At 45.8% G+C, this 26,958-nt stretch overlaps 20 non-coding genes across 20 annotated transcripts; all 20 read left to right on the top strand.

Moving 5' to 3' along the window:
- The first annotated feature begins 1,323 nt into the window (after nt 1–1,323).
- Nucleotides 1,324–1,396, top strand: trnar-acg (transfer RNA arginine (anticodon ACG)). Its single transcript has one exon. It is a non-coding gene; the product is annotated as a tRNA-Arg (tRNA).
- Nucleotides 1,397–2,303: 907 nt separating this feature from the next.
- Nucleotides 2,304–2,376, top strand: trnav-uac (transfer RNA valine (anticodon UAC)). The gene has a single exon. It is a non-coding gene; the product is annotated as a tRNA-Val (tRNA).
- A 1,910-nt stretch (nt 2,377–4,286) lies between these two features.
- Nucleotides 4,287–4,359, top strand: trnav-uac (transfer RNA valine (anticodon UAC)). Its single transcript has one exon. It is a non-coding gene; the product is annotated as a tRNA-Val (tRNA).
- Nucleotides 4,360–5,813: 1,454 nt separating this feature from the next.
- On the top strand, nt 5,814–5,886 carry trnar-acg (transfer RNA arginine (anticodon ACG)). Its single transcript has one exon. It is a non-coding gene; the product is annotated as a tRNA-Arg (tRNA).
- Nucleotides 5,887–6,793: 907 nt separating this feature from the next.
- trnav-uac (transfer RNA valine (anticodon UAC)) lies at nt 6,794–6,866 on the top strand. The gene has a single exon. It is a non-coding gene; the product is annotated as a tRNA-Val (tRNA).
- A 1,909-nt stretch (nt 6,867–8,775) lies between these two features.
- On the top strand, nt 8,776–8,848 carry trnav-uac (transfer RNA valine (anticodon UAC)). The gene has a single exon. It is a non-coding gene; the product is annotated as a tRNA-Val (tRNA).
- A 1,454-nt stretch (nt 8,849–10,302) lies between these two features.
- Nucleotides 10,303–10,375, top strand: trnar-acg (transfer RNA arginine (anticodon ACG)). The gene has a single exon. It is a non-coding gene; the product is annotated as a tRNA-Arg (tRNA).
- Nucleotides 10,376–11,282: 907 nt separating this feature from the next.
- Nucleotides 11,283–11,355, top strand: trnav-uac (transfer RNA valine (anticodon UAC)). Its single transcript has one exon. It is a non-coding gene; the product is annotated as a tRNA-Val (tRNA).
- Nucleotides 11,356–13,265: 1,910 nt separating this feature from the next.
- trnav-uac (transfer RNA valine (anticodon UAC)) lies at nt 13,266–13,338 on the top strand. Its single transcript has one exon. It is a non-coding gene; the product is annotated as a tRNA-Val (tRNA).
- Nucleotides 13,339–14,783: 1,445 nt separating this feature from the next.
- On the top strand, nt 14,784–14,856 carry trnar-acg (transfer RNA arginine (anticodon ACG)). The gene has a single exon. It is a non-coding gene; the product is annotated as a tRNA-Arg (tRNA).
- Nucleotides 14,857–15,762: 906 nt separating this feature from the next.
- trnav-uac (transfer RNA valine (anticodon UAC)) lies at nt 15,763–15,835 on the top strand. Its single transcript has one exon. It is a non-coding gene; the product is annotated as a tRNA-Val (tRNA).
- Nucleotides 15,836–17,290: 1,455 nt separating this feature from the next.
- trnar-acg (transfer RNA arginine (anticodon ACG)) lies at nt 17,291–17,363 on the top strand. Its single transcript has one exon. It is a non-coding gene; the product is annotated as a tRNA-Arg (tRNA).
- A 906-nt stretch (nt 17,364–18,269) lies between these two features.
- Nucleotides 18,270–18,342, top strand: trnav-aac (transfer RNA valine (anticodon AAC)). The gene has a single exon. It is a non-coding gene; the product is annotated as a tRNA-Val (tRNA).
- Nucleotides 18,343–18,679: 337 nt separating this feature from the next.
- trnav-aac (transfer RNA valine (anticodon AAC)) lies at nt 18,680–18,752 on the top strand. The gene has a single exon. It is a non-coding gene; the product is annotated as a tRNA-Val (tRNA).
- A 1,455-nt stretch (nt 18,753–20,207) lies between these two features.
- On the top strand, nt 20,208–20,280 carry trnar-acg (transfer RNA arginine (anticodon ACG)). Its single transcript has one exon. It is a non-coding gene; the product is annotated as a tRNA-Arg (tRNA).
- A 502-nt stretch (nt 20,281–20,782) lies between these two features.
- On the top strand, nt 20,783–20,855 carry trnav-uac (transfer RNA valine (anticodon UAC)). The gene has a single exon. It is a non-coding gene; the product is annotated as a tRNA-Val (tRNA).
- A 1,455-nt stretch (nt 20,856–22,310) lies between these two features.
- On the top strand, nt 22,311–22,383 carry trnar-acg (transfer RNA arginine (anticodon ACG)). Its single transcript has one exon. It is a non-coding gene; the product is annotated as a tRNA-Arg (tRNA).
- Nucleotides 22,384–23,290: 907 nt separating this feature from the next.
- Nucleotides 23,291–23,363, top strand: trnav-uac (transfer RNA valine (anticodon UAC)). Its single transcript has one exon. It is a non-coding gene; the product is annotated as a tRNA-Val (tRNA).
- A 1,910-nt stretch (nt 23,364–25,273) lies between these two features.
- Nucleotides 25,274–25,346, top strand: trnav-uac (transfer RNA valine (anticodon UAC)). Its single transcript has one exon. It is a non-coding gene; the product is annotated as a tRNA-Val (tRNA).
- Nucleotides 25,347–26,797: 1,451 nt separating this feature from the next.
- On the top strand, nt 26,798–26,870 carry trnar-acg (transfer RNA arginine (anticodon ACG)). Its single transcript has one exon. It is a non-coding gene; the product is annotated as a tRNA-Arg (tRNA).
- The last annotated feature ends 88 nt before the right edge of the window (nt 26,871–26,958 follow it).

The raw sequence follows: 26,958 nt of genomic DNA on the forward strand, positions 1-26,958 counted from the left end.
TAACTTCCACTTCAAGCAAAACATAACTTATCTTCAGGTCTGTAAAGTTCGATTCCTGATTGTTTTATAAGTTGAGACATCGGTTTTAAAGAAACGGCTGTCTTCTTTTAATAAGTGACATGGCCTCTCAGACGAACCATGAGAAGCTGCAGCAACACAGTGAGGTTGAACATTGCACAAGTCCATTGATTACTGCACCGCCAGCGGTTTCTGTAGTGTAGTGGTTAGCACATTCCCCTAACATGCGAAAGGTCCCCGGGGCCATACCGGGTAGAAACATCAAGTGCTTCTCATGTTGTGTGAGGAATGTTTGCACAAAGTACTTTTGTTCCCCCATCTCGTATGTTCGAGGATTATGAGGTTTAGTCTCTCATGAGCCACTGAAATAAATTCCACATTAAGTAACAAGCACTGAATTTTCGACAGGCAATGAGAAGAAAAGGACCTTCCTATTTTGGATATTCGGAGCTAGTTCATCCACAACAGAATTTCATGCATTTACAAATGCAGATAAACATACTTATTCACCATCTCAAACATGTCTAAATGAACGACAAATGCAACTTACTGCGGATGCTTCATTCTGAAACAAAAACAGAACATACTGGACAATCTCAGCAGGACTGACAGCCTCTGTGGAGCGAGATGGCAGCGGTCGTTCCGGGCCTGGGTGACTCTTTGTCAAAGCTGGAGAACTGGAAATGGGGTCAGTTTCAGACTAATGTGGATGGGGCGGGGTTGGCGTGCCCTATTGGGCCTCGATAGAGTGGTCAGCAATAGGTGGAAAATGACGAAAATGTCTCGGACAGAAAGAAAAAGGGAATGTAAATGAGGCTAATCAAGGTGCTGATAGTGGCGCCTCAAGAGATCAGAATGTGTTAATCGCAGAAAGTAAGCAGTGTGTCAGCGAACAATTGGCGACAGGGATCAGATTGCTCAAGTAGGATGGTATGGGCTGGGGGAGGGGGCAATGCTGAGGGTAAAACATATCAATGCAAGGAATTAAAATAAGATGATGGATACAGATGGTGGAGGGGGAAGAAGCAGATGGTGGAGGGGGAAGAGAGGTTACACAGTCTGATGTTGTTGAACTGAATAAAATGAAACATACAGAGAGCTGCCTGAATCTACTGGAATAAGTCAATAGAAGTAAGTGAATATCCACACATAGACAAGCTTTTAGAAAATGTCTTGATTGTCTCGGGAACGTATTGGTTCCCTGCTGTGTGAGCTCAGCTTCTCAAAGGAAACCCAATGTGAATGAATCCCGCCGAATGCGCCACAGAGGCTCAACAAGGAATAGCAAAATGCATTCACCCGGCTGGGCCAGTGGCGCAATGGATAACGCGTCTAACTACGAATCAGGAGATTCCAGGTTCGACTCCTGGCTGGCTCGAAATTCGAACTTTTGGCGTGCGCTTTAACTCACTGGGTGGGACAGCTGATTCTTGATGCAGAGCAAAGTGAGCAGAACGTCTTCAATTCTCGTATCGAAAGTTGATCCGACATCTGCGGAAGATACTGGAACAACTCAGCGAGTCAGGCGGGATTTGTCGACAGGACAACGCAGCTCGTCTTTCACCATCACTTTTCATTAAAACCGGGACGGGTTAGAAATGTCGGACGTTTTAACCAAGTCAAATCCCGGTGGGAGCAAACAGAATAACAGGAAAGCGCTCTGACAGGGTGCAAGTCAGGAGAGATTAAATGAGAAAAGGCCTAGGGTTCCCTGGCCACAGAGTGAGGTGAGCATCGAATGAGAGAATAATTACACCACAGTATGAGGCCATTCCAGCCGCTGTGTCTGTGCCAGCTCTCAGCAACTACCGCCCGGATACAAAGACGAAGTGGAAACAAGATTCAAACCCAAATCTGCGATGGTAGTACACACAGAATGGGGGCAGCATTTACAGTGTGAGACGGTTGCACACACTATGAGTGTGAAAGCTGTATTGAGCCCAGTGGAAAGATGCGCTGCTGTTCCTCGAGTGTTTGTTGAGCTTCTTTGGAACATTTCAGGAGGCCGAGGTCCGGAAGGTCAGCGTTAAGATGCAGCTCTCCAGTCAGTTCAATTCTCCACTTTGGCTCTGTAGATTAGATGGGTCACGTCCCTGTGAAGTTAACGCAGATCATGTTAAGTTCGATCTAATTTCTACATCTCGTGGTTTTATATGTTGAAACATCTGTTTTTGAAAGAAACAGCAGTCGACTTGTAATAAGTGGCCTAGCCTCTCAGCCTCACCATGCGAATCTGCAGCAACACAGTGAGGTTGCACATTGTACACGTCCGTTGATTGCCAGCTGTTTCTGTAGTGTAGTGGTTATCACGTTCGACTTACACGCGAAAAGTCCCCGGTTCGAAACCGGGCAGAAACATCTCGAACTTCCAGTTTAGTCTGTTGCTGACTATTGCCGCAATCTCGTAACTGGTCTTCATCAACGAGGAATAGCAAAATGCATGCACCCGTCTGGTTGTGGTTATTTACGAAAGCCCTGCATTCTCAATTTAACTTCCACTTCAAGCAAAACATAACTTATCTTCAGGTCTGTAAAGTTCGATTCCTGATTGTTTTATAAGTTGAGACATCGGTTTTAAAGAAACGGCTGTCTTCTTGTAATAAGTGACATGGCCTCTCAGGCGAACCATGAGAAGCTGCAGCAACACAGTGAGGTTGAACATTGCACAAGTCCAATGATTACTGCACCGCCAGCGGTTTCTGTAGTGTAGTGGTTAGCACATTCCCCTAACATGCGAAAGGTCCCCGGGGCCATACCAGGTAGAAACATCAAGTGCTTCTCATGTTGTGTGAGGAATGTTTGCACAAAGTACTTTTGTTCCCCCATCTCGTATGTTCGAGGATTATGAGGTTTAGACTCTCATGAGCCACTAAAATAAATTCCACATTAAGTCACAAGCACTGAATTTTCGACAGGCAATGAGAAGAAAAGGACCTTCTTATTTTGGATATGCGGAGCTAGTTCATCCACAACAGAATTTCATGCATTTACTAATGCAGATACACCTACTTATTCACCATCTCAAACATGGCTAAATGAACGACAAATGCAACTTACTGCGGATGCTTCATTCTGAAACAAAAACAGAACATACTGGACAATCTCAGCAGGACTGACGGCCTCTGTGGAGCGAGATGGCAGCGGTCGTTCCGGGCCTGGGTGACTCTTTGTCAAAGCTGGAGAACTGGAAATGGGGTCAGATTCAGACAAATGTGGATGGGGCGGGGTTGGCGTGCCCTATTGGGCCTCGATAGAGTGGTCAGCAATAGGTGGAAAATGACGAAAATGTCTCGGACAGAAAGAAAAAGGGAATGTAAATGAGGCTAATCAAGGCTAAGAAAGTTGCTGATAGTGGCGCCTCAAGAGATCAGAATGTGTTAATAGCAGAACAAAGAAAACAGTGTGTCAGCGAACAATTGGCGACAGGGTTGCTCAAGTAGGATGGTATGGGCTGGGGGGAGGGGCGCAATGCTGAGGGTAAAACATACCAATGGAAGGAATGAAAATAACTTGATGGAAATAAACAGATGGTGGAGGGAGAAGAGAGATTACACAGTCTGATGTTGTTGAACTGAATAAAATGAAATATACAGAGGGCTGCCTGAATCAACTGGAATTAGTCAATAGAGGTAAGTGAATGTCATACCCCTAGACCAACGAGCCCCGGGAAAGTAACAGAAGCACGCTGTTATTGCCATCGAAAGTCGATCTAACATCTGCGGAAAATACTGGAACAACTCAGCGAGTCAGGCGGAATTTGTCGACAGGACAACAAAGCTTGTCTTTCACCATCACCTTTCATTAAAACCGGGACGGGTTAGAAATGTCGGACGTTTTAACCAAGTCAAATCCTGGTGGGAGCAAACAGAACAACAGGAAAGCGCTCTGACAGGGTGCAAGTCAGGAGAGATTAAATGAGAAAAGGCCTAGGGTTCCCTGGCCACAGAGTGAGGTGAGCATCGAATGAGAGAATAATTACACCACAGTATGAGGCCATTCCAGCCGCTGTGTCTGTGCCAGCTCTCAACAACTACCGCCCGGATACAAAGAAGAAGTGGAAACAAGATTCAAACCCAAATCTGCGATGGAAGGACACACAGAATGGGGGCAGCATTTACAGTGTGAGACTGTTGCACACACTATGAGTGTGAAAGCTGTAAGAAACAGCAGTCGTCTTGTAATAAGTGGCCTAGCCTCTCAGCCTCACCATGCGAATCTGCAGCAACACAGTGAGGTTTCACATTGTACACGTCCGCTGATTGCCAGCTGTTTCTGTAGTGCTGTGGTTATCACATTCGCCTTACACGCGAAAGGTCCCCGGTTCGAAACCGGGCAGAAACATCTCGTATTTCCAGTTTAGTCTGTTGCTGACTATTGCCGCAATCTCGTAACTGGTCTTCATCAACGAGGAATAGCAAAATGCATGCACCCGTCTGGTTGTGGTTATTTACGAAAGCCCTGCATTCTCAATTTAACTTCCACTTCAAGCAAAACATAACTTATCTTCAGGTCTGTAAAGTTCGATTCCTGATTGTTTTATAAGTTGAGACATCGGTTTTAAAGAAACGGCTGTCTTCTTGTAATAAGTGACATGGCCTCTCAGACGAACCATGAGAATCTGCAGCAACTCAGTGAGGTTGAACATTGCACAAGTCCATTGATTACTGCACCGCCAGCGGTTTCTGTAGTGTAGTGGTTAGCACATTCCCCTAACATGCGAAAGGTCCCCGGGGCCATACCGGGTAGAAACATCAAGTGCTTCTCATGTTGTGTGAGGAATGTTTGCACAAAGTACTTGTGTTCCCCATCTCGTATGTTCGAGGATTATGCGGATTAGTCTCTCATGAGCCACTAAAATAAATTCCACATTAAGTCACAAGCACTGAATTTTCGACAGGCAATGAGAAGAAAAGGACCTTCCTATTTTGGATATTCGGAGCTAGTTCATCCACAACAGAATTTCATGCATTTACAAATGCAGATAAACATACTTATTCACCATCTCAAACATGTCTAAATGAACGACAAATGCAACTTACTGCGGATGCTTCATTCTGAAACAAAAACAGAACATACTGGACAATCTCAGCAGGACTGACAGCCTCTGTGGAGCGAGATGGCAGCGGTCGTTCCGGGCCTGGGTGACTCTTTGTCAAAGCTGGAGAACTGGAAATGGGGTCAGATTCAGACTAATGTGGATGGGGCGGGGTTGGCGTGCCCTATTGGGCCTCGATAGAGTGGTCAGCAATAGGTGGAAAATGACGAAAATGTCTCGGACAGAAAGAAAAAGGGAATGTAAATGAGGCTAATCAAGGTGCTGATAGTGGCGCCTCAAGAGATCAGAATGTGTTAATCGCAGAAAGTAAGCAGTGTGTCAGCGAACAATTGGCGACAGGGATCAGATTGCTCAAGTAGGATGGTATGGGCTGGGGGAGGGGGGCAATGCTGAGGGTAAAACATATCAATGCAAGGAATTAAAATAAGATGATGGATACAGATGGTGGAGGGGGAAGAAGCAGATGGTGGAGGGGGAAGAGAGGTTACACAGTCTGATGTTGTTGAACTGAATAAAATGAAACATACAGAGAGCTGCCTGAATCTACTGGAATAAGTCAATAGAAGTAAGTGAATATCCACACATAGACAAGCTTTTAGAAAATGTCTTGATTGTCTCGGGAACGTATTGGTTCCCTGCTGTGTGAGCTCAGCTTCTCAAAGGAAACCCAATGTGAATGAATCCCGCCGAATGCGCCACAGAGGCTCAACAAGGAATAGCAAAATGCATTCACCCGGCTGGGCCAGTGGCGCAATGGATAACGCGTCTGACTACGAATCAGGAGATTCCAGGTTCGACTCCTGGCTGGCTCGGAATTCGAACTTTTGGCGTGCGCTTTAACTCACTGGGTGGGACAGCTGATTCTTGATGCAGAGCAAAGTGAGCAGAACGTCTTCAATTCTCGTATCGAAAGTTGATCCGACATCTGCGGAAGATACTGGAACAACTCAGCGAGTCAGGCGGGATTTGTCGACAGGACAACACAGCTCGTCTTTCACCATCACTTTTCATTAAAACCGGGACGGGTTAGAAATGTCGGACGTTTTAACCAAGTCAAATCCCGGTGGGAGCAAACAGAATAACAGGAAAGCGCTCTGACAGGGTGCAAGTCAGGAGAGATTAAATGAGACAAGGATTAGGGTTCCCTGGCCACAGAGTGAGGTGAGCATCGAATGAGAGAATAATTACACCACAGTATGAGGCCATTCCAGCCGCTGTGTCTGTGCCAGCTCTCAGCAACTACCGCCCGGATACAAAGACGAAGTGGAAACAAGATTCAAACCCAAATCTGCGATGGTAGTACACACAGAATGGGGGCAGCATTTACAGTGTGAGACGGTTGCACACACTATGAGTGTGAAAGCTGTATTGAGCCCAGTGGAAAGATGCGCTGCTGTTCCTCGAGTGTTTGTTGAGCTTCTTTGGAACATTTCAGGAGGCCGAGGTCCGGGAGGTCAGCGTTAAGATGCAGCTCTCCAGTCAGTTCAATTCTCCACTTTGGCTCTGTGGATTAGTTGGGTCACGTCCCTGTGAAGTTAACGCAGATCATGTTAAGTTCGATCTAATTTCTACATCTCGTGGTTTTATATGTTGAAACATCTGTTTTTGAAAGAAACAGCAGTCGTCTTGTAATAAGTGGCCTAGCCTCTCAGCCTCACCATGCGAATCTGCAGCAACACAGTGAGGTTGCACATTGTACACGTCCGTTGATTGCCAGCTGTTTCTGTAGTGTAGTGGTTATCACATTCGACTTACACGCGATAGGTCCCCGGTTCGAAACCGGGCAGAAACATCTCGAACTTCCAGTTTAGTCTGTTGCTGACTATTGCCGCAATCTCGTAACTGGTCTTCATCAACGAGGAATAGCAAAATGCATGCACCCGTCTGGTTGTGGTTATTTACGAAAGCCCTGCCTTCTCAATTTAACTTCCACTTCAAGCAAAACATAACTTATCTTCAGGTCTGTAAAGTTCGATTCCTGATTGTTTTATAAGTTGAGACATCGGTTTTAAAGAAACGGCTGTCTTCTTGTAATAAGTGACATGGCCTCTCAGACGAACCATGAGAAGCTGCAGCAACACAGTGAGGTTGAACATTGCACAAGTCCAATGATTACTGCACCGCCAGCGGTTTCTGTAGTGTAGTGGTTAGCACATTCCCCTAACATGCGAAAGGTCCTCGGGGCCATACCAGGTAGAAACATCAAGTGCTTCTCATGTTGTGTGAGGAATGTTTGCACAAAGTACTTTTGTTCCCCCATCTCGTATGTTCGAGGATTATGAGGTTTAGACTCTCATGAGCCACTAAAATAAATTCCACATTAAGTCACAAGCACTGAATTTTCGACAGGCAATGAGAAGAAAAGGACCTTCTTATTTTGGATATGCGGAGCTAGTTCATCCACAACAGAATTTCATGCATTTACTAATGCAGATACACCTACTTATTCACCATCTCAAACATGTCTAAATGAACGACAAATGCAACTTACTGCGGATGCTTCATTCTGAAACAAAAACAGAACATACTGGACAATCTCAGCAGGACTGACGGCCTCTGTGGAGCGAGATGGCAGCGGTCGTTCCGGGCCTGGGTGACTCTTTGTCAAAGCTGGAGAACTGGAAATGGGGTCAGATTCAGACAAATGTGGATGGGGCGGGGTTGGCGTGCCCTATTGGGCCTCGATAGAGTGGTCAGCAATAGGTGGAAAATGACGAAAATGTCTCGGACAGAAAGAAAAAGGGAATGTAAATGAGGCTAATCAAGGCTAAGAAAGTTGCTGATAGTGGCGCCTCAAGAGATCAGAATGTGTTAATAGCAGAACAAAGAAAACAGTGTGTCAGCGAACAATTGGCGACAGGGTTGCTCAAGTAGGATGGTATGGGCTGGGGGGAGGGGCGCAATGCTGAGTGTAAAATATACCAATGGAAGGAATGAAAATAACTTGATGGAAATAAACAGATGGTGGAGGGAGAAGAGAGATTACACAGTCTGATGTTGTTGAACTGAATAAAATGAAATATACAGAGGGCTGCCTGAATCAACTGGAATTAGTCAATAGAGGTAAGTGAATGTCATACCCCTAGACCAACGAGCCCCGGGAAAGTAACAGAAGCACGCTGTTATTGCCATCGAAAGTCGATCTAACATCTGCGGAAAATACTGGAACAACTCAGCGAGTCAGGCGGAATTTGTCGACAGGACAACAAAGCTTGTCTTTCACCATCACCTTTCATTAAAACCGGGACGGGTTAGAAATGTCGGACGTTTAACCAAGTCAAATCCTGGTGGGAGCAAACAGAACAACAGGAAAGCGCTCTGACAGGGTGCAAGTCAGGAGAGATTAAATGAGAAAAGGCCTAGGGTTCCCTGGCCACAGAGTGAGGTGAGCATCGAATGAGAGAATAATTACACCACAGTATGAGGCCATTCCAGCCGCTGTGTCTGTGCCAGCTCTCAACAACTACCGCCCGGATACAAAGAAGAAGTGGAAACAAGATTCAAACCCAAATCTGCGATGGAAGGACACACAGAATGGGGGCAGCATTTACAGTGTGAGACTGTTGCACACACTATGAGTGTGAAAGCTGTAAGAAACAGCAGTCGTCTTGTAATAAGTGGCCTAGCCTCTCAGCCTCACCATGCGAATCTGCAGCAACACAGTGAGGTTTCACATTGTACACGTCCGCTGATTGCCAGCTGTTTCTGTAGTGCAGTGGTTATCACATTCGCCTTACACGCGAAAGGTCCCCGGTTCGAAACCGGGCAGAAACATCTCGTATTTCCAGTTTAGTCTGTTGCTGACTATTGCCGCAATCTCGTAACTGGTCTTCATCAACGAGGAATAGCAAAATGCATGCACCCGTCTGGTTGTGGTTATTTACGAAAGCCCTGCATTCTCAATTTAACTTCCACTTCAAGCAAAACATAACTTATCTTCAGGTCTCTAAAGTTCGATTCCTGATTGTTTTATAAGTTGAGACATCGGTTTTAAAGAAACGGCTGTCTTCTTGTAATAAGTGACATGGCCTCTCAGACGAACCATGAGAATCTGCAGCAACACAGTGAGGTTGAACATTGCACAAGTCCATTGATTACTGCACCGCCAGCGGTTTCTGTAGTGTAGTGGTTAGCACATTCCCCTAACATGCGAAAGGTCCCCGGGGCCATACCGGGTAGAAACATCAAGTGCTTCTCATGTTGTGTGAGGAATGTTTGCACAAAGTACTTGTGTTCCCCATCTCGTATGTTCGAGGATTATGCGGATTAGTCTCTCATGAGCCACTAAAATAAATTCCACATTAAGTCACAAGCACTGAATTTTCGACAGGCAATGAGAAGAAAAGGACCTTCTTATTTTGGATATTCGGAGCTAGTTCATCCACAACAGAATTTCATGCATTTACAAATGCAGATAAACATACTTATTCACCATCTCAAACATGTCTAAATGAACGACAAATGCAACTTACTGCGGAAGCTTCATTCTGAAACAAAAACAGAACATACTGGACAATCTCAGCAGGACTGACAGCCTCTGTGGAGCGAGATGGCAGCGGTCGGTCCGGGTCTGGGTGACTCTTTGTCAAAGCTGGAGAACTGGAAATGGGGTCAGATTCAGACTAATGTGGATGGGGCGGGGTTGGCGTGCCCTATTGGGCCTCGATAGAGTGGTCAGCAATAGGTGGAAAATGACGAAAATGTCTCGGACAGAAAGAAAAAGGGAATGTAAATGAGGCTAATCAAGGTGCTGATAGTGGCGCCTCAAGAGATCAGAATGTGTTAATCGCAGAAAGTAAGCAGTGTGTCAGCGAACAATTGGCGACAGGGATCAGATTGCTCAAGTAGGATGGTATGGGCTTGGGGAGGGGGGCAATGCTGAGGGTAAAACATATCAATGCAAGGAATTAAAATAAGATGATGGATACAGATGGTGGAGGGGGAAGAAGCAGATGGTGGAGGGGGAAGAGAGGTTACACAGTCTGATGTTGTTGAACTGAATAAAATGAAACATACAGAGAGCTGCCTGAATCTACTGGAATAAGTCAATAGAAGTAAGTGAATATCCACACATAGACAAGCTTTTAGAAAATGTCTTGATTGTCTCGGGAACGTATTGGTTCCCTGCTGTGTGAGCTCAGCTTCTCAAAGGAAACCCAATGTGAATGAATCCCGCCGAATGCGCCACAGAGGCTCAACAAGGAATAGCAAAACGCATTCACCCGGCTGGGCCAGTGGCGCAATGGATAACGCGTTTGACTACGAATCAGGAGATTCCAGGTTCGACTCCTGGCTGGCTCGGAATTCGAACTTTTGGCGTGCGCTTTAACTCACTGGGTGGGACAGCTGATTCTTGATGCAGAGCAAAGTGAGCAGAACGTCTTCAATTCTCGTATCGAAAGTTGATCCGACATCTGCGGAAGATACTGGAACAACTCAGCGAGTCAGGCGGGATTTGTCGACAGGACAACACAGCTCGTCTTTCACCATCACTTTTCATTAAAACCGGGACGGGTTAGAAATGTCGGACGTTTTAACCAAGTCAAATCCCGGTGGGAGCAAACAGAATAACAGGAAAGCGCTCTGACAGGGTGCAAGTCAGGAGAGATTAGATGAGACAAGGATTAGGGTTCCCTGGCCACAGAGTGAGGTGGGCATCGAATGAGAGAATAATTACACCACAGTATGAGGCCATTCCAGCCGTTGTGTCTGTGCCAGCTCTCAGCAACTACCGCCCGGATACAAAGACGAAGTGGAAACAAGATTCAAACCCAAATCTGCGATGGTAGTACACACAGAATGGGGGCAGCATTTACAGTGTGAGACGGTTGCACACACTATGAGTGTGAAAGCTGTATTGAGCCCAGTGGAAAGATGCGCTGCTGTTCCTCGAGTGTTTGTTGAGCTTCTTTGGAACATTTCAGGAGGCCGAGGTCCGGGAGGTCAGCGTTAAGATGCAGCTCTCCAGTCAGTTCAATTCTCCACTTTGGCTCTGTGGATTAGTTGGGTCACGTCCCTGTGAAGTTAACGCAGATCATGTTAAGTTCGATCTAATTTCTACATCTCGTGGTTTTATATGTTGAAACATCTGTTTTTGAAAGAAACAGCAGTCGTCTTGTAATAAGTGGCCTAGCCTCTCAGCCTCACCATGCGAATCTGCAGCAACACAGTGAGGTTGCACATTGTACACGTCCGTTGATTGCCAGCTGTTTCTGTAGTGTAGTGGTTATCACATTCGACTTACACGCGATAGGTCCCCGGTTCGAAACCGGGCAGAAACATCTCGAACTTCCAGTTTAGTCTGTTGCTGACTATTGCCGCAATCTCGTAACTGGTCTTCATCAACGAGGAATAGCAAAATGCATGCACCCGTCTGGTTGTGGTTATTTACGAAAGCCCTGCATTCTCAATTTAACTTCCACTTCAAGCAAAACATAACTTATCTTCAGGTCTGTAAAGTTCGATTCCTGATTGTTTTATAAGTTGAGACATCGGTTTTAAAGAAACGGCTGTCTTCTTGTAATAAGTGACATGGCCTCTCAGACGAACCATGAGAAGCTGCAGCAACACAGTGAGGTTGAACATTGCACAAGTCCAATGATTACTGCACCGCCAGCGGTTTCTGTAGTGTAGTGGTTAGCACATTCCCCTAACATGCGAAAGGTCCTCGGGGCCATACCAGGTAGAAACATCAAGTGCTTCTCATGTTGTGTGAGGAATGTTTGCACAAAGTACTTTTGTTCCCCCATCTCGTATGTTCGAGGATTATGAGGTTTAGACTCTCATGAGCCACTAAAATAAATTCCACATTAAGTCACAAGCACTGAATTTTCGACAGGCAATGAGAAGAAAAGGACCTTCTTATTTTGGATATGCGGAGCTAGTTCATCCACAACAGAATTTCATCCATTTACTAATGCAGATACACCTACTTATTCACCATCTCAAACATGTCTAAATGAACGACAAATGCAACTTACTGCGGATGCTTCATTCTGAAACAAAAACAGAACATACTGGACAATCTCAGCAGGACTGACGGCCTCTGTGGAGCGAGATGGCAGCGGTCGTTCCGGGCCTGGGTGACTCTTTGTCAAAGCTGGAGAACTGGAAATGGGGTCAGATTCAGACAAATGTGGATGGGGCGGGGTTGGCGTGCCCTATTGGGCCTCGATAGAGTGGTCAGCAATAGGTGGAAAATGACGAAAATGTCTCGGACAGAAAGAAAAAGGGAATGTAAATGAGGCTAATCAAGGCTAAGAAAGTTGCTGATAGTGGCGCCTCAAGAGATCAGAATGTGTTAATAGCAGAACAAAGAAAACAGTGTGTCAGCGAACAATTGGCGACAGGGTTGCTCAAGTAGGATGGTATGGGCTGGGGGGAGGGGCGCAATGCTGAGGGTAAAACATACCAATGGAAGGAATGAAAATAACTTGATGGAAATAAACAGATGGTGGAGGGAGAAGAGAGATTACACAGTCTGATGTTGTTGAACTGAATAAAATGAAATATACAGAGGGCTGCCTGAATCAACTGGAATTAGTCAATAGAGGTAAGTGAATGTCATACCCCTAGACCAACGAGCCCCGGGAAAGTAACAGAAGCACGCTGTTATTGCCATCGAAAGTCGATCTAACATCTGCGGAAAATACTGGAACAACTCAGCGAGTCAGGCGGAATTTGTCGATAGGACAACAAAGCTTGTCTTTCACCATCACCTTTCATTAAAACCGGGACGGGTTAGAAATGTCGGACGTTTTAACCAAGTCAAATCCTGGTGGGAGCAAACAGAACAACAGGAAAGCGCTCTGACAGGGTGCAAGTCAGGAGAGATTAAATGAGAAAAGGCCTAGGGTTCCCTGGCCACAGAGTGAGGTGAGCATCGAATGAGAGAATAATTACACCACAGTATGAGGCCATTCCAGCCGCTGTGTCTGTGCCAGCTCTCAACAACTACCGCCCGGATACAAAGAAGAAGTGGAAACAAGATTCAAACCCAAATCTGCGATGGAAGGACACACAGAATGGGGGCAGCATTTACAGTGTGAGACTGTTGCACACACTATGAGTGTGAAAGCTGTAAGAAACAGCAGTCGTCTTGTAATAAGTGGCCTAGCCTCTCAGCCTCACCATGCGAATCTGCAGCAACACAGTGAGGTTTCACATTGTACACGTCCGCCGATTGCCAGCTGTTTCTGTAGTGTAGTGGTTATCACATTCGCCTTACACGCGAAAGGTCCCCGGTTCGAAACCGGGCAGAAACATCTCGTATTTCCAGTTTAGTCTATTGCCGCAATCTCGTAACTGGTCTTCATCAACGAGGAATAGCAAAATGCATGCACCCGTCTGGTTGTGGTTATTTACGAAAGCCCTGCATTCTCAATTTAACTTCCACTTCAAGCAAAACATAACTTATCTTCAGGTCTGTAAAGTTCGATTCCTGATTGTTTTATAAGTTGAGACATCGGTTTTAAAGAAACGGCTGTCTTCTTGTAATAAGTGACATGGCCTCTCAGACGAACCATGAGAATCTGCAGCAACTCAGTGAGGTTGAACATTGCACAAGTCCAATGATGACTGCACCGCCAGCGGTTTCTGTAGTGTAGTGGTTAGCACATTCCCCTAACATGCGAAAGGTCCCCGGGGCCATACCAGGTAGAAACATCAAGTGCTTCTCATGTTGTGTGAGGAATGTTTGCACAAAGTACTTTTGTTCCCCCATCTCGTATGTTCGAGGATTATGCGGATTAGTCTCTCATGAGCCACTAAACTAAATTCCACATTAAGTCACAAGCACTGAATTTTCGACAGGCAATGAGAAGAAAAGGACCTTCTTATTTTGGATATTCGGAGCTAGTTCATCCACAACAGAATTTCATGCATTTACAAATGCAGATAAACATACTTATTCACCATCTCAAACATGTCTAAATGAACGACAAATGCAACTTACTGCGGATGCTTCATTCTGAAACAAAAACAGAACATACTGGACAATCTCAGCAGGACTGACAGCCTCTGTGGAGCGAGATGGCAGCGGTCGTTCCGGGCCTGGGTGACTCTTTGTCAAAGCTGGAGAACTGGAAATGGGGTCAGATTCAGACTAATGTGGATGGGGCGGGGTTGGCGTGCCCTATTGGGCCTCGATAGAGTGGTCAGCAATAGGTGGAAAATGACGAAAATGTCTCGGACAGAAAGAAAAAGGGAATGTAAATGAGGCTAATCAAGGTGCTGATAGTGGCGCCTCAAGAGATCAGAATGTGTTAATCGCAGAAAGTAAGCAGTGTGTCAGCGAACAATTGGCGACAGGGATCAGATTGCTCAAGTAGGATGGTATGGGCTGGGGGAGGGGGGCAATGCTGAGGGTAAAACATATCAATGCAAGGAATTAAAATAAGATGATGGATACAGATGGTGGAGGGAGAAGAAGCAGATGGTGGAGGGGGAAGAGAGGTTACACAGTCTGATGTTGTTGAACTGAATAAAATGTAACATACAGAGAGCTGCCTGAATCTACTGGAATAAGTCAATAGAAGTAAGTGAATATCCACACATAGACAAGCTTTTAGAAAATGTCTTGATTGTCTCGGGAACGTATTGGTTCCCTGCTGTGTGAGCTCAGCTTCTCAAAGGAAACCCAATGTGAATGAATCCCGCCGAATGCGCCACAGAGGCTCAACAAGGAATAGCAAAATGCATTCACCCGGCTGGGCCAGTGGCGCAATGGATAACGCGTCTGACTACGAATCAGGAGATTCCAGGTTCGACTCCTGGCTGGCTCGAAATTCGAATTTTGGCGTGCGCTTTAACTCACTGGGTGGGACAGCTGATTCTTGATGCAGAGCAAAGTGAGCAGAACGTCTTCAATTCTCGTATCGAAAGTTGATCCGACATCTGCGGAAGATACTGGAACAACTCAGCGAGTCAGGCGGGATTTGTCGACAGGACAACACAGCTCGTCTTTCACCATCACTTTTCATTAAAACCGGGACGGGTTAGAAATGTCGGACGTTTTAACCAAGTCAAATCCCGGTGGGAGCAAACAGAATAACAGGAAAGCGCTCTGACAGGGTGCAAGTCAGGAGAGATTAAATGAGAAAAGGCCTAGGGTTCCCTGGCCACAGAGTGAGGTGAGCATCGAATGAGAGAATAATTACACCACAGTATGAGGCCATTCCAGCCGCTGTGTCTGTGCCAGCTCTCAGCAACTACCGCCCGGATACAAAGACGAAGTGGAAACAAGATTCAAACCCAAATCTGCGATGGTAGTACACACAGAATGGGGGCAGCATTTACAGTGTGAGACGGTTGCACACACTATGAGTGTGAAAGCTGTATTGAGCCCAGTGGAAAGATGCGCTGCTGTTCCTCGAGTGTTTGTTGAGCTTCTTTGGAACATTTCAGGAGGCCGAGGTCCGGGAGGTCAGCGTTAAGATGCAGCTCTCCAGTCAGTTCAATTCTCCACTTTGGCTCTGTGGATTAGTTGGGTCACGTCCCTGTGAAGTTAACGCAGATCATGTTAAGTTCGATCTAATTTCTACATCTCGTGGTTTTATATGTTGAAACATCTGTTTTTGAAAGAAACAGCAGTCGTCTTGTAATAAGTGGCCTAGCCTCTCAACCTCACCATGCGAATCTGCAGCAACACAGTGAGGTTGCACATTGTACACGTCCGTTGATTGCCAGCTGTTTCTGTAGTGTAGTGGTTATCACATTCGCCTTACACGCGAAAGGTCCCCGGTTCGAAACCGGGCAGAAACATCTCGAACTTCCAGTTTAGTCTGTTGCTGACTATTGCCGCAATCTCGTAACTGGTCTTCATCAACGAGGAATAGCAAAATGCATGCACCCGTCTGGTTGTGGTTATTTACGAAAGCCCTGCATTCTCAATTTAACTTCCACTTCAAGCAAAACATAACTTATCTTCAGGTCTGTAAAGTTCGATTCCTGATTGTTTTATAAGTTGAGACATCGGTTTTAAAGAAACGGCTGTCTTCTTGTAATAAGTGACATGGCCTCTCAGGCGAACCATGAGAAGCTGCAGCAACACAGTGAGGTTGAACATTGCACAAGTCCAATGATTACTGCACCGCCAGCGGTTTCTGTAGTGTAGTGGTTAGCACATTCCCCTAACATGCGAAAGGTCCCCGGGGCCATACCGGGTAGAAACATCAAGTGCTTCTCATGTTGTGTGAGGAATGTTTGCACATAGTCCTTTTGTTCCCCCATCTCGTATGTTCGAGGATTATGAGGTTTAGACTCTCATGAGCCACTAAAATAAATTCCACATTAAGTCACAAGCACTGAATTTTCGACAGGCAATGAGAAGAAAAGGACCTTCCTATTTTGGATATTCGGACCTAGTTCATCCACAACAGAATTTCATGCATTTACAAATGCAGATAAACATACTTATTCACCATCTCAAACATGTCTAAATGAACGACAAATGCAACTTACTGCGGATGCTTCATTCTGAAACAAAAACAGAACATACTGGACAATCTCAGCAGGACTGACAGCCTCTGTGGAGCGAGATGGCAGCGGTCGTTCCGGGCCTGGGTGACTCTTTGTCAAAGCTGGAGAACTGGAAATGGGGTCAGATTCAGACTAATGTGGATGGGGCGGGGTTGGCGTGCCCTATTGGGCCTCGATAGAGTGGTCAGCAATAGGTGGAAAATGACGAAAATGTCTCGGACAGAAAGAAAAAGGGAATGTAAATGAGGCTAATCAAGGTGCTGATAGTGGCGCCTCAAGAGATCAGAATGTGTTAATCGCAGAAAGTAAGCAGTGTGTCAGCGAACAATTGGCGACAGGGATCAGATTGCTCAAGTAGGATGGTATGGGCTGGGGGAGGGGGGCAATGCTGAGGGTAAAACATATCAATGCAAGGAATTAAAATAAGATGATGGATACAGATGGTGGAGGGGGAAGAAGCAGATGGTGGAGGGGGAAGAGAGGTTACACAGTCTGATGTTGTTGAACTGAAGAAAATGAAACATACAGAGAGCTGCCTGAATCTACTGGAATAAGTCAATAGAAGTAAGTGAATATCCACACATAGACAAGCTTTTAGAAAATGTCTTGATTGTCTCGGGAACGTATTGGTTCCCTGCTGTGTGAGCTCAGCTTCTCAAAGGAAACCCAATGTGAATGAATCCCGCCGAATGCGCCACAGAGGCTCAACAAGGAATAGCAAAATGCATTCACCCGGCTGGGCCAGTGGCGCAATGGATAACGCGTCTGACTACGAATCAGGAGATTCCAGGTTCGACTCCTGGCTGGCTCGAAATTCGAATTTTGGCGTGCGCTTTAACTCACTGGGTGGGACAGCTGATTCTTGATGCAGAGCAAAGTGAGCAGAACGTCTTCAATTCTCGTATCGAAAGTTGATCCGACATCTGCGGAAGATACTGGAACAACTCAGCGAGTCAGGCGGCATTTGTCGACAGGACAACAAAGCACGTCTTTCACCATCACCTTTCATTAAAACCGGGGCGGGTTAGAAATGTCGGACGTTTTAACCAAGTCAAATCCCGGTGGGAGCAAACAGAATAACAGGAAAGCGCTCTGACAGGGTGCAAGTCAGGAGAGATTAAATGAGAAAAGGCCTAGGGTTCCCTGGCCACAGAGTGAGGTGAGCATCGAATGAGAGAATAATTACACCACAGTATGAGGCCATTCCAGCCGCTGTGTCTGTGCCAGCTCTCAGCAACTACCGCCCGGATACAAAGACGAAGTGGAAACAAGATTCAAACCCAAATCTGCGATGGTAGTACACACAGAATGGGGGCAGCATTTACAGTGTGAGACGGTTGCACACACTATGAGTGTGAAAGCTGTATTGAGCCCAGTGGAAAGATGCGCTGCTGTTCCTCGAGTGTTTGTTGAGCTTCTTTGGAACATTTCAGGAGGCCGAGGTCCGGAAGGTCAGCGTTAAGATGCAGCTCTCCAGTCAGTTCAATTCTCCACTTTGGCTCTGTAGATTAGATGGGTCACGTCCCTGTGAAGTTAACGCAGATCATGTTAAGTTCGATCTAATTTCTACATCTCGTGGTTTTATATGTTGAAACATCTGTTTTTGAAAGAAACAGCAGTCGACTTGTAATAAGTGGCCTAGCCTCTCAGCCTCACCATGCGAATCTGCAGCAACACAGTGAGGTTGCACATTGTACACGTCCGTTGATTGCCAGCTGTTTCTGTAGTGTAGTGGTTATCACATTCGCCTAACACGCGAAAGGTCCCCGGTTCGAAACCGGGCAGAAACATCTCGTATTTCCAGTTTAGTCTGTTGCTGACTATTGCCGCAATCTCGTAACTGGTCTTCATCAACGAGAAATAGCAAAATGCATGCACCCGTCTGGTTGTGGTTATTTTCGAAAGCCCTGCCTTCTCAATTTAACTTCCACTTCAAGCAAAACATAACTTATCTTCAGTTCTGTAAAGTTCGATTCCTGATTGTTTTATAAGTTGAGACATCGGTTTTAAAGAAACGGCTGTCTTCTTGTAATAAGTGACATGGCCTCTCAGACGAACCATGAGAAGCTGCAGCAACACAGCGAGGTTGAACATTGCACAAGTCCATTGATTACTGCACCGCCAGCGGTTTCTGTAGTGTAGTGGTTAGCACATTCCCCTAACATGCGAAAGGTCCCCGGTTCGAAACCGGGCAGAAACATCTCGTATTTCCAGTTTAGTCTGTTGCTGACTATTGCCGCAATCTCGTAACTGGTCTTCATCAACGAGAAATAGCAAAATGCATGCACCCGTCTGGTTGTGGTTATTTTCGAAAGCCCTGCCTTCTCAATTTAACTTCCACTTCAAGCAAAACATAACTTATCTTCAGTTCTGTAAAGTTCGATTCCTGATTGTTTTATAAGTTGAGACATCGGTTTTAAAGAAACGGCTGTCTTCTTGTAATAAGTGACATGGCCTCTCAGACGAACCATGAGAAGCTGCAGCAACACAGCGAGGTTGAACATTGCACAAGTCCATTGATTACTGCACCGCCAGCGGTTTCTGTAGTGTAGTGGTTAGCACATTCCCCTAACATGCGAAAGGTCCCCGGGGCCATACCGGGTAGAAACATCAAGTGCTTCTCATGTTGTGTGAGGAATGTTTGCACAAAGTCCTTTTGTTCCCCCATCTCGTATGTTCGAGGATTATGAGGTTTAGACTCTCATGAGCCACTAAAATAAATTCCACATTAAGTCACAAGCACTGAATTTTCGACAGGCAATGAGAAGAAAAGGACCTTCCTATTTTGGATATTCGGAGCTAGTTCATCCACAACAGAATTTCATGCATTTACAAATGCAGATAAACATACTTATTCACCATCTCAAACATGTCTAAATGAACGACAAATGCAACTTACTGCGGATGCTTCATTCTGAAACAAAAACAGAACATACTGGACAATCTCAGCAGGACTGACAGCCTCTGTGGAGCGAGATGGCAGCGGTCGTTCCGGGCCTGGGTGACTCTTTGTCAAAGCTGGAGAACTGGAAATGGGGTCAGATTCAGACTAATGTGGATGGGGCGGGGTTGGCGTGCCCTATTGGGCCTCGATAGAGTGGTCAGCAATAGGTGGAAAATGACGAAAATGTCTCGGACAGAAAGAAAAAGGGAATGTAAATGAGGCTAATCAAGGTGCTGATAGTGGCGCCTCAAGAGATCAGAATGTGTTAATCGCAGAAAGTAAGCAGTGTGTCAGCGAACAATTGGCGACAGGGATCAGATTGCTCAAGTAGGATGGTATGGGCTGGGGGAGGGGGGCAATGCTGAGGGTAAAACATATCAATGCAAGGAATTAAAATAAGATGATGGATACAGATGGTGGAGGGGGAAGAAGCAGATGGTGGAGGGGGAAGAGAGGTTACACAGTCTGATGTTGTTGAACTGAATAAAATGAAACATACAGAGAGCTGCCTGAATCTACTGGAATAAGTCAATAGAAGTAAGTGAATATCCACACATAGACAAGCTTTTAGAAAATGTCTTGATTGTCTCGGGAACGTATTGGTTCCCTGCTGTGTGAGCTCAGCTTCTCAAAGGAAACCCAATGTGAATGAATCCCGCCGAATGCGCCACAGAGGCTCAACAAGGAATAGCAAAATGCATTCACCCGGCTGGGCCAGTGGCGCAATGGATAACGCGTCTGACTACGAATCAGCAGATTCCAGGTTCGACTCCTGGCTGGCTCGGAATTCGAACTTTTGGCGTGCGCTTTAACTCACTGGGTGGGACAGCTGATTCTTGATGCAGAGCAAAGTGAGCAGAACGTCTTCAATTCTCGTATCGAAAGTTGATCCGACATCTGCGGAAGATACTGGAACAACTCAGCGAGTCAGGCGGGATTTGTCGACAGGACAACACAGCTCGTCTTTCACCATCACTTTTCATTAAAACCGGGACGGGTTAGAAATGTCGGACGTTTTAACCAAGTCAAATCCCGGTGGGAGCAAACAGAATAACAGGAAAGCGCTCTGACAGGGTGCAAGTCAGGAGAGATTAAATGAGACAAGGATTAGGGTTCCCTGGCCACAGAGTGAGGTGAGCATCTGGTGGTTTTATATGTTGAAACATCTGTTTTTGAAAGAAACAGCAGTCGTCTTGTAATAAGTGGCCTAGCCTCTCAGCCTCACCATGCGAATCTGCAGCAACACAGTGAGGTTGCACATTGTACACGTCCGTTGATTGCCAGCTGTTTCTGTAGTGTTGTGGTTATCACATTCGCCTTACACGCGAAAGGTCCCCGGTTCGAAACCGGGCAGAAACATCTCGAACTTCCAGTTTAGTCTGTTGCTGACTATTGCCGCAATCTCGTAACTGGTCTTCATCAACGAGGAATAGTAAAATGCATGCACCCGTCTGGTTGTGGTTATTTACGAAAGCCCTGCATTCTCAATTTAACTTCCACTTCAAGCAAAACATAACTTATCTTCAGGTCTGTAAAGTTCGATTCCTGATTGTTTTATAAGTTGAGACATCGGTTTTAAAGAAACGGCTGTCTTCTTGTAATAAGTGACATGGCCTCTCAGGCGAACCATGAGAAGCTGCAGCAACACAGTGAGGTTGAACATTGCACAAGTCCAATGATTACTGCACCGCCAGCGGTTTCTGTAGTGTAGTGGTTAGCACATTCCCCTAACATGCGAAAGGTCCCCGGGGCCATACCAGGTAGAAACATCAAGTGCTTCTCATGTTGTGTGAGGAATGTTTGCACATAGTCCTTTTGTTCCCCCATCTCGTATGTTCGAGGATTATGAGGTTTAGACTCTCATGAGCCACTAAAATAAATTCCACATTAAGTCACAAGCACTGAATTTTCGACAGGCAATGAGAAGAAAAGGACCTTCCTATTTTGGATATTCGGAGCTAGTTCATCCACAACAGAATTTCATGCATTTACAAATGCAGATAAACATACTTATTCACCATCTCAAACATGTCTAAATGAACGACAAATGCAACTTACTGCGGATGCTTCATTCTGAAACAAAAACAGAACATACTGGACAATCTCAGCAGGACTGACAGCCTCTGTGGAGCGAGATGGCAGCGGTCGTTCCGGGCCTGGGTGACTCTTTGTCAAAGCTGGAGAACTGGAAATGGGGTCAGATTCAGACTAATGTGGATGGGGCGGGGTTGGCGTGCCCTATTGGGCCTCGATAGAGTGGTCAGCAATAGGTGGAAAATGACGAAAATGTCTCGGACAGAAAGAAAAAGGGAATGTAAATGAGGCTAATCAAGGTGCTGATAGTGGCGCCTCAAGAGATCAGAATGTGTTAATCGCAGAAAGTAAGCAGTGTGTCAGCGAACAATTGGCGACAGGGATCAGATTGCTCAAGTAGGATGGTATGGGCTGGGGGAGGGGGGCAATGCTGAGGGTAAAACATATCAATGCAAGGAATTAAAATAAGATGATGGATACAGATGGTGGAGGGGGAAGAAGTAGATGGTGGAGGGGGAAGAGAGGTTACACAGTCTGATGTTGTTGAACTGAATAAAATGAAACATACAGAGAGCTGCCTGAATCTACTGGAATAAGTCAATAGAAGTAAGTGAATATCCACACATAGACAAGCTTTTAGAAAATGTCTTGATTGTCTCGGGAACGTATTGGTTCCCTGCTGTGTGAGCTCAGCTTCTCAAAGGAAACCCAATGTGAATGAATCCCGCCGAATGCGCCACAGAGGCTCAACAAGGAATAGCAAAATGCATGCACCCGGCTGGGCCAGTGGCGCAATGGATAACGCGTCTGACTACGAATCAGGAGATTCTAGGTTCGACTCCTGGCTGGCTCGGAATTCGAACTTTTGGCGTGCGCTTTAACTCACTGGGTGGGACAGCTGATTCTTGATGCAGAGCAAAGTGAGCAGAACGTCTTCAATTCTCGTATCGAAAGTTGATCCGACATCTGCGGAAGATACTGGAACAACTCAGCGAGTCAGGCGGCATTTGTCGACAGGACAACAAAGCACGTCTTTCACCATCACCTTTCATTAAAACCGGGGCGGGTTAGAAATGTCGGACGTTTTAACCAAGTCAAATCCCGGTGGGAGCAAACAGAATAACAGGAAAGCGCTCTGACAGGGTGCAAGTCAGGAGAGATTAAATGAGACAAGGATTAGGGTTCCCTGGCCACAGAGTGAGGTGAGCATCGAATGAGAGAATAATTACACCACAGTATGAGGCCATTCCAGCCGCTGTGTCTGTGCCAGCTCTCAGCAACTACCGCCCGGATACAAAGACGAAGTGGAAACAAGATTCAAACCCAAATCTGCGATGGTAGTACACACAGAATGGGGGCAGCATTTACAGTGTGAGACGGTTGCACACACTATGAGTGTGAAAGCTGTATTGAGCCCAGTGGAAAGATGCGCTGCTGTTCCTCGAGTGTTTGTTGAGCTTCTTTGGAACATTTCAGGAGGCCGAGGTCCGGAAGGTCAGCGTTAAGATGCAGCTCTCCAGTCAGTTCAATTCTCCACTTTGGCTCTGTAGATTAGATGGGTCACGTCCCTGTGAAGTTAACGCAGATCATGTTAAGTTCGATCTAATTTCTACATCTCGTGGTTTTATATGTTGAAACATCTGTTTTTGAAAGAAACAGCAGTCGTCTTGTAATAAGTGGCCTAGCCTCTCAGCCTCACCATGCGAATCTGCAGCAACACAGTGAGGTTGCACATTGTACACGTCCGTTGATTGCCAGCTGTTTCTGTAGTGTAGTGGTTATCACATTCGCCTTACACGCGAAAGGTCCCCGGTTCGAAACCGGGCAGAAACATCTCGAACTTCCAGTTTAGTCTGTTGCTGACTATTGCCGCAATCTCGTAACTGGTCTTCATCAACGAGGAATAGCAAAATGCATGCACCCGTCTGGCTGTGGCTATTTACGAAAGCCCTGCATTCTCAATTTAACTTCCACTTCAAGCAAAACATAACTTATCTTCAGGTCTGTAAAGTTCGATTCCTGATTGTTTTATAAGTTGAGACATCGGTTTTAAAGAAACGGCTGTCTTCTTGTAATAAGTGACATGGCCTCTCAGGCGAACCATGAGAAGCTGCAGCAACACAGTGAGGTTGAACATTGCACAAGTCCAATGATTACTGCACCGCCAGCGGTTTCTGTAGTGTAGTGGTTAGCACATTCCCCTAACATGCGAAAGGTCCCCGGGGCCATACCAGGTAGAAACATCAAGTGCTTCTCATGTTGTGTGAGGAATGTTTGCACATAGTCCTTATGTTCCCCCATCTCGTATGTTCGAGGATTATGAGGTTTAGACTCTCATGAGCCACTAAAATAAATTCCACATTAAGTCACAAGCACTGAATTTTCGACAGGCAATGAGAAGAAAAGGACCTTCCTATTTTGGATATTCGGAGCTAGTTCATCCACAACAGAATTTCATGCATTTACAAATGCAGATAAACATACTTATTCACCATCTCAAACATGTCTAAATGAACGACAAATGCAACTTACTGCGGATGCTTCATTCTGAAACAAAAACAGAACATACTGGACAATCTCAGCAGGACTGACAGCCTCTGTGGAGCGAGATGGCAGCGGTCGTTCCGGGCCTGGGTGACTCTTTGTCAAAGCTGGAGAACTGGAAATGGGGTCAGATTCAGACAAATGTGGATGGGGCGGGGTTGGCGTGCCCTATTGGGCCTCGATAGAGTGGTCAGCAATAGGTGGAAAATGACGAAAATGTCTCGGACAGAAAGAAAAAGGGAATGTAAATGAGGCTAATCAAGGCTAAGAAAGTTGCTGATAGTGGCGCCTCAAGAGATCAGAATGTGTTAATAGCAGAACAAAGAAAACAGTGTGTCAGCGAACAATTGGCGACAGGGTTGCTCAAGTAGGATGGTATGGGCTGGGGGGAGGGGCGCAATGCTGAGGGTAAAACATACCAATGGAAGGAATGAAAATAACTTGATGGAAATAAACAGATGGTGGAGGGAGAAGAGAGATTACACAGTCTGATGTTGTTGAACTGAATAAAATGAAATATACAGAGGGCTGCCTGAATCAACTGGAATTAGTCAATAGAGGTAAGTGAATGTCATACCCCTAGACCAACGAGCCCCGGGAAAGTAACAGAAGCACGCTGTTATTGCCATCGAAAGTCGATCTAACATCTGCGGAAAATACTGGAACAACTCAGCGAGTCAGGCGGAGTTTGTCGACAGGACAACAAAGCTTGTCTTTCACCATCACCTTTCATTAAAACCGGGACGGGTTAGAAATGTCGGACGTTTTAACCAAGTCAAATCCTGGTGGGAGCAAACAGAACAACAGGAAAGCGCTCTGACAGGGTGCAAGTCAGGAGAGATTAAATGAGAAAAGGCCTAGGGTTCCCTGGCCACAGAGTGAGGTGAGCATCGAATGAGAGAATAATTACACCACAGTATGAGGCCATTCCAGCCGCTGTGTCTGTGCCAGCTCTCAACAACTACCGCCCGGATACAAAGAAGAGGTGGAAACAAGATTCAAACCCAAATCTGCGATGGAAGGACACACAGAATGGGGGCAGCATTTACAGTGTGAGACTGTTGCACACACTATGAGTGTGAAAGCTGTAAGAAACAGCAGTCGTCTTGTAATAAGTGGCCTAGCCTCTCAGCCTCACCATGCGAATCTGCAGCAACACAGTGAGGTTTCACATTGTACACGTCCGCTGATTGCCAGCTGTTTCTGTAGTGTAGTGGTTATCACATTCGCCTTACACGCGAAAGGTCCCCGGTTCGAAACCGGGCAGAAACATCTCGTATTTCCAGTTTAGTCTGTTGCTGACTATTGCCGCAATCTCGTAACTGGTCTTCATCAACGAGGAATAGCAAAATGCATGCACCCGTCTGGTTGTGGTTATTTACGAAAGCCCTGCATTCTCAATTTAACTTCCACTTCAAGCAAAACATAACTTATCTTCGTCTGTAAAGTTCGATTCCTGATTGTTTTATAAGTTGAGACATCGGTTTTAAAGAAACGGCTGTCTTCTTGTAATAAGTGACATGGCCTCTCAGATGAACCATGAGAATCTGCAGCAACACAGTGAGGTTGAACATTGCACAAGTCCATTGATTACTGCACCGCCAGCGGTTTCTGTAGTGTAGTGGTTAGCACATTCCCCTAACATGCGAAAGGTCCCCGGGGCCATACCGGGTAGAAACATCAAGTGCTTCTCATGTTGTGTGAGGAATGTTTGCACAAAGTACTTGTGTTCCCCATCTCGTATGTTCGAGGATTATGAGGATTAGTCTCTCATGAGCCACTAAAATAAATTCCACATTAAGTCACAAGCACTGAATTTTCGACAGGCAATGAGAAGAAAAGGACCTTCTTATCTTGGATATTCGGAGCTAGTTCATCCACAACAGAATTTCATGCATTTACAAATGCAGATAAACATACTTATTCACCATCTCAAACATGTCTAAATGAACGACAAATGCAACTTACTGCGGATGCTTCATTCTGAAACAAAAACAGAACATACTGGACAATCTCAGCAGGACTGACAGCCTCTGTGGAGCGAGATGGCAGCGGTCGGTCCGGGTCTGGGTGACTCTTTGTCAAAGCTGGAGAACTGGAAATGGGGTCAGATTCAGACTAATGTGGATGGGGCGGGGTTGGCGTGCCCTATTGGGCCTCGATAGAGTGGTCAGCAATAGGTGGAAAATGACGAAAATGTCTCGGACAGAAAGAAAAAGGGAATGTAAATGAGGCTAATCAAGGTGCTGATAGTGGCGCCTCAAGAGATCAGAATGTGTTAATCGCAGAAAGTAAGCAGTGTGTCAGCGAACAATTGGCGACAGGGATCAGATTGCTCAAGTAGGATGGTATGGGCTGGGGGAGGGGGGCAATGCTGAGGGTAAAACATATCAATGCAAGGAATTAAAATAAGATGATGGATACAGATGGTGGAGGGGGAAGAAGCAGATGGTGGAGGGGGAAGAGAGGTTACACAGTCTGATGTTGTTGAACTGAATAAAATGAAACATACAGAGAGCTGCCTGAATCTACTGGAATAAGTCAATAGAAGTAAGTGAAAATCCACACATAGACAAGCTTTTCGAAAATGTCTTGATTGTCTCGGGAACGTATTGGTTCCCTGCTGTGTGAGCTCAGCTTCTCAAAGGAAACCCAATGTGAATGAATCCCGCCGAATGCGCCACAGAGGCTCAACAAGGAATAGCAAAATGCATGCACCGGCTGGGCCAGTGGCGCAATGGATAACGCGTTTGACTACGAATCAGGAGATTCTAGGTTCGACTCCTGGCTGGCTCGGCATTCGAACTTTTGGCGTGCGCTTTAACTCACTGGGTGGGACAGCTGATTCTTGATGCAGAGCAAAGTGAGCAGAACGTCTTCAATT

The sequence above is a fragment of the Scyliorhinus torazame genome, chromosome 5, assembly GCF_047496885.1.
Source record: "Scyliorhinus torazame isolate Kashiwa2021f chromosome 5, sScyTor2.1, whole genome shotgun sequence".
Classification (NCBI taxonomy): Eukaryota; Metazoa; Chordata; class Chondrichthyes; order Carcharhiniformes; family Scyliorhinidae; genus Scyliorhinus; species Scyliorhinus torazame.